The sequence below is a fragment of the Elephantulus edwardii genome, unplaced genomic scaffold, assembly GCF_000299155.1.
Source record: "Elephantulus edwardii isolate Elephantulus edwardi_28Jun2011 unplaced genomic scaffold, EleEdw1.0 scaffold00019, whole genome shotgun sequence".
NCBI classification, from domain to species: Eukaryota; Metazoa; Chordata; class Mammalia; order Macroscelidea; family Macroscelididae; genus Elephantulus; species Elephantulus edwardii.
This window is the reverse complement of record NW_006399769.1, coordinates 14,211,536-14,217,755: the sequence shown is the minus strand read 5'-3', so window position 1 is coordinate 14,217,755 and position 6,220 is coordinate 14,211,536. Positions and strand designations below refer to the sequence as shown.

General features: G+C 37.3%; 1 pseudogene; it reads left to right on the top strand.

Annotated features, from left to right (window-relative positions):
- Window positions 1-393: 393 nt before the first annotated feature.
- Window positions 394-6,220, top strand: part of LOC102860975 — a 49,069-nt pseudogene continuing 43,242 nt past the window's right edge.

Sequence of the window (6,220 nt, the reverse complement as noted above, 5' to 3'; positions counted from 1 at the left end):
AATGCTTTTAAGACTCTGGGTTGCTATTAATCAAAGTAGGGTATACAACATTGTCTTCGTGTGGTTTATTTTATGCCAGTTGACCTTGATTCCCACCAAGACTAGGGTCTCAAAACCCAAGGACCATAAATAATTTCTTCACGTTGTTTGATTTTGGGGAAATTTTGCAGAATGCTTGGTAGGAGGCTGAGGAAACTAGACACAGTCACATGTTCTTTCCTACTCCCCACCTCAGCCTCTGCCAGCTCAGATATATCAATATATATAATGGTGTAACAAGAAAACTGGCTCAGCAAAAGAATGTGGTTTGTGACAACTATGAAGGCCGAAGATGTAAGAAAAGAGAAGTAGAATGCTACTTCTAATACTACTGCTAATTGCTAAGGTATTGAAATGCAGATAAGAATGCATCAGATTAGGCCTGGAATGGCTTACAAGTTCAGTCTACGTGCATGGAGTGAGTGCCAGGTCTATGGGGCGTGGATCACCCCTAAAGATAGAAATAAAAGCTGAAAGGAAGATAGGTTCATAAGAAAAGTATTTTAGAAGTTCATATTGACAAAGGCATGAAAGGTGGTCAGAAGATAACATTCTACAGTGAAGGAAAAAAACAATATAAAAAACAGGTCTGGAGCCAGGAGACATTATCATTGTTTTTTGATCAGAAGGATCACTCTGTTTTTGTAGATGAAGAGAAGACTTTTTCATGTCTATGGACATAGATCTGGTTGTAACATTATATGGTTTCACAAAAGCCAATATTTACTCTTCATAACTAAACCACAGCCATCACCTCTCATCCAGGTCAGATTGTCAAGCATGACAATATCAAAAGTGTGCTAAATGGTGCATGCCGTCCATATGAAAAAGGGCACATAATCATTGAATTTAAAATCAACTTTCCTGAGAATGACTTTTTTCTCTCATGATAAACCCTCTCTGCTGGAAAAATTCCTACCCGAGAGGAAGGAACTAGAAGAGATGGATGAAATGAATCAGGCAGAACTGTTGGGCTTTGAACCAAACCAGGTAAGACAAGGCCATTAGAATTGAGAAGCATATTAAGAGTATGACCATCACCCCATAGGTAGTGGTCCGTGTCATAGCTCTTAACAGAGGCCACTGATAACATTGCTTGTATTTGATATGCAGTATGTGCATATGTGAACTGTAATAATAACATGCTATTTCTATTATTTTGCTTTTAATATTCAACTATGTTGCTGTTGTTGTTGTATGCCATCAAGTCAGAACCAACTTGTAGCTGACAGTCCAGTGGACTTTCAGGGCCGTAAATCACACAGGAGGAGACTGTCCACTTTTCTCCCGAGAGCAGCTGATAGAGTCAAACTGTGTGACTTTGGGATTGCAGCATAGCTTCTTGCCACTAAGTCACCAGAGCTCCTCAAACTTTGATATTTTAAAGTTAGATTAATAAACTCAGCTATAAAAGCTCTGGGAAAAAAATGTTTGGTTATGATGAAAGAGTTTACATAACTTTATTCCCTATTGGCTGTGTTATATACACAGATATATTTGCAGCACATACTAATATTAAGGTAGAAATACTATCTGATAAATTCATGTATGGTTGGATCGATTCTTATTGACTTCCACTTTCCCTTTTTCCATTTTTTTCTAATGAGATCTTGACAATTTTTTTCTCTCTTCTAACTCTTTTGAACCCAGTGAACTAACTTCTTACTAATCCTAAAAATCTTCCACATATGGTTCTAAATTATCATTTTTCCTGTCTCCACTTCCCTTCTTTTAAACATGTAGCACACTCTCTACTGTGGAACTTTATAGTTTGCTTGGACAAGAAGCTTCTTTTGTAAATTATCCCATGCACTATCCCTACTTCCCCCCAGTTCTCAAGAGTTTAAAAGCTTCTCCAGGAAGTTTCCATAAGCTCTGCTAACCCGTGGACTTTAATCAGATCATCAGGGCCTGCTGGTTGTTCTCACTGTCTGCAGGATCTCTGGCCATTCACCTTCACCCTCCTTTATCCTCAGGGTTTCCTTTAACTCCTTACTTTACTGTCAACACTTCTTTATCTCTATGCGTAACAGAAACTTATAGAAGTTCACTTTTCACTGAACATTTGTAGCACTCCAGCTTAATTGCTCAATTTCCTTTTTATGAGTATTGTCCTTCTTTGTAATAGTTTCTCAGGTGTAGCTTTCCTGGTTTTCCCCTTAATTTGGTTTGTTTTTCCACTGTTAAAATTCTAGTTTCTAGAGCAGCACCTAGAGTACAGTAGATACCTGACAAAGTATGAGTGAATGAGTGAGACTTAACTGAACCAGAATCTTAGCTCTAATTCAAAATCTATAAGAAAGGAGTTGAGTTCACCTCTTAGTAAGGCTTCAGAACAGGCAACGATTCTCTGGTTCGCTTTCTTGTTTGCATATTTTATTCTACAACCTCCTCCCCTCAAGAGCTAGAAATTGTCCACTAACGTGTTCTTCAGAGCTTGCTCTTTCACATCTAGCTGTTGTTGTTACTAGCTCTTGCCTCTGACTCACGTTGACGGTGTACACAGAATGAAATGTTGCCTTATTGCCCTATCCTGTGCTATCTTTGTGACTGTTGATATGTTCAAGTTCATTTCTGTAGTCATACAATATTTTAAGTGCTTTCTGCTTAGGGCGTTCATCTTCTAGCACTATCAACAAAACCCTCAAAACTTAATGTCATCAAGTTAGAACTGGTTCACAGCTGACCCACTTTTTGGAGGTTGAAAATCACATAGGAGAAGATTGCCCATCTTTCTCCTTCACAATTGCTGGTAGATTCAAACTGTCACAGATATACAGTCCCTATCTAGAACCATAAAGCGTAATATTCGAGTGTGATCCATACAGTCTGTTTGGCTAAGTTTTTAAAGTAAATCACTACGCCTTTCTTCCTATTCTATCTGAAGGAGGACATTGTGCTGAAACATGCCCACTATGAACAACCCTTTGGTATTTTAAATAATAGTAGAATAGCTTCCAAAAGAGCTCTGGTGGCCTAGTTGGTAAAGAATTATGCTGCCAAGCCAAAGGCAAGTAGTTTTAATCTACCAGATGCCTCATAGGAAAAAGATGGGAACTCTGCTGACTTACAGCCTCTGAAAACCTAGTGGAGGGAGGTTCAGGATTTAAATTGACAGCACATAACATAACATAACATAACATAACATAACATAACATAACATAACATAACATAACAAAACAACATAAAACAATAGCATAACTTCCAACATTACAGCAACATGAAAATCACCATTTCATGACAACTGACAGATGAGTGGTGGTTAACTATCAAGTTGAATAATCACCACGTAATTACTGTGTGCTGAGTCTGGCTGTACGTGCTTTACTGACATGTATTGTCTAATTAGATTCCTCTAATAAACTTAGTTGAGATTATTCCCATTTTACAAGTGAAACTGGTTCACAGAAAAATGTTAAATCCTTGTCCATACTTGCACTTCTGTTAATCATGTTAAGATCCAAAGGCTGAATGCAATTTGGTAAAGATGGGTTTCTAACATTTCCCTGTCACTTTGTTGTACAGTAGTGGCTTGTGTGATGTGATATTGGAAGCTATGTCACCAGCATTTCAAATATTATCAGGAGCACTAAAGGTGGAGAGGTTTCAGGGGAGTTTTCAGATTAAGAGTAACTAGAAAGAATTATGTGTCAGTCTAATTTTGAAAAATAAACAAACAACTTAAATAAACAACAACAGCAACACAGGCACTGAAAAGCTTATGGGTAGAAGCAGAACACTGTCTGATAATGGTGCCAGAAGATGATTCCTATAGGTTAGAGGCAATACAAATATAACAGAGAAAGAACTGACTCTTCAAAGCAGGCATGGATAGGACAAAATTTTTAAGATCTCATTTGCTGATGTAGTACAACTTAAACTGAGAAGAAACAGCTGCAACATCTATTAATAATTGAAATGTAGAATGTATAATGTATGAATATAGGAAAATTTGAAATGATAGATGATGTGACATGCATAAAACTTTGAAATCCTAGGTATTGTTTTTATTGTTGCTGTGTGCCATTGAGTTGCCTGCAACTTATAGCACAATAGCTCTGAACTCTGTCCTATCCTGAGCCATTATTACTGTCTCTGACAGACCTGTCCCTATTTCCCCAGTCACTGTGACAATCCATCTCACCCAGAGTCTTTCTTTCCTGCGTTGTCCCTTCACCTTTCCAAACATGATGTGCTTCTACAAGAATCGGACCCTCTTGGCAACACACCCAAAGTATATGAGACAGAATCTCAAAATCCTTGCCTTCAAGCTGTAGCTTTATTTCACCCTCTCTAGAACAGACCTGTTTGTTCTCTTGGCAGTCTATGATATGTTCAATACTCTTCTCCAGCACCACAACTCAAAGGCATCAAGCATCAAACAATTTTTCTTCTATCATCCTTAGTCATTGTTCAGCTCTCTGATGCATAGTAAGTAATTGCAAAGCCTGGATCAGACACACTTTAGGCTCTAGACTGACATCTTTGCACTTCAGCACTCTAGAGAGGTCCCTGACAGCAGACTTTTCTAATCCAATTCTTTTTTTTTATATCCTAGCTGCTGGTTCCAAGAATTTGGATTGTGGACTCAAGGAAGCTGAAATTGTTGACAATCTCAATCTCTTCTCCACGCACCATGGTGCTGCCGCTCAGCCCAATGGTGAGAAACTTTATTTTCTTGTTGTTGAGCTTCAATCCATATTGAAGACTACAGTCCTTGGCCTTCTGCAGCAAACACTTCAGGTTCTTCTAGTTTCAGTGAGCAAGGTTGTGTCATCTGCATTATGAAAGTTGTTGATAAGTCTTTCTTCAATTCTGATTCCACATTTCTGCTCATAAAAACCAGCCTCACAAACGATCAGTTCTTCATATAGATTGAAAAGGTTTGGAGACAGAACACATCCCTGATGCACTTCTTTTGAACCATGTAGTGTTTCCTTGCCCTCTTCTGACATTTGCCTCTTTGTTCTACTATAGATTTCACAAGAGCACCTTAAGGTATTCTGGAATTCCAATTCTTCTCAAGTTTAGCCATAATTTGTTGTGATCCACACAGTCAAATATCTTGGTGTACGTAATCAATGAAATATAGATAAACATTCTTCTGGTATTCTCTGTTTTCTGTCAAATCCATCTGACATTGGCAATGATGATCCTGGTTCAACAGCCTCTTTAAAATCCAGCCTTCACTTTTGGTAGTTCTCTGCTTATGTGCTCTTCCAATCATTTTTCCATAATCTTCAGCAAGATTTTGATTGCATATGTATTAATGATATTGTTTCATAATTTACACACTCGGTTGGATCACCCTTTTTTTGAATAGCAATAAATATGTCTCTCTTACAGTCAGCTGACCAGGTAGTTGTCCTCCAGATTTCTTGGCACAGTTTGGTGAGCACATCCAGGGCAGAATTTGTTTTCTGAAATATGTCAATTGGTATGACATCAATTCCTAGGGCTTTGTTTTTTTCCTAACCATTAGACAACTGAAATGGACTGGATTGGCCATTTTGAATGGGGCATTCATATAATGTACTATGCTTAGAATAACAAATTGTAAAGAAATGATGTAGTTATTGTCAAAAAAGAATGTTTCTAGAGGTTTCTTAAAGTATTCCTATGTCAACAATAGGATAACATCCACATGCCTACAAATAAGACCTGTTAATATAATTATTAGTCAAATTTAGGTAATGTTGACCTGAGAAGATGGCATGATGGTAGTCTAACCATGGTTCAAAGCAGATTAATTATAAAACACAATGTATGAGAATGTTTGTTTGAAACACAATGTGAATGAAGGAAAGGATGAAACACATTGTATGTGAATTTTGTATGCGAACCAATATAAAACAAAACACTTTCCCCCAAAAAAACCCAACTAATGCAAAAAAAATCTAAAAATATGAAGTTATTTTACCAACTTATGTAGTCTAAAATTGACTAAACATAGAAACAGAATGAATTAATAATTATTTATGATTAGAAAGGGGCAGTTGCAAGCTAAGGAGCTGTAAAAGATAGGCTTTATGATAGAGATTATATTGGGATTTGAGTGACAGAATTTTTGAAGACCAATTACTTAGTCAGAGAATATTGATTATCTATTGGTAAGATCAGGCTGTGTTCTATGAGGAGAAGTGTGGGGTCAAGATTGGTGGAAGATCTATTAACAATCTCC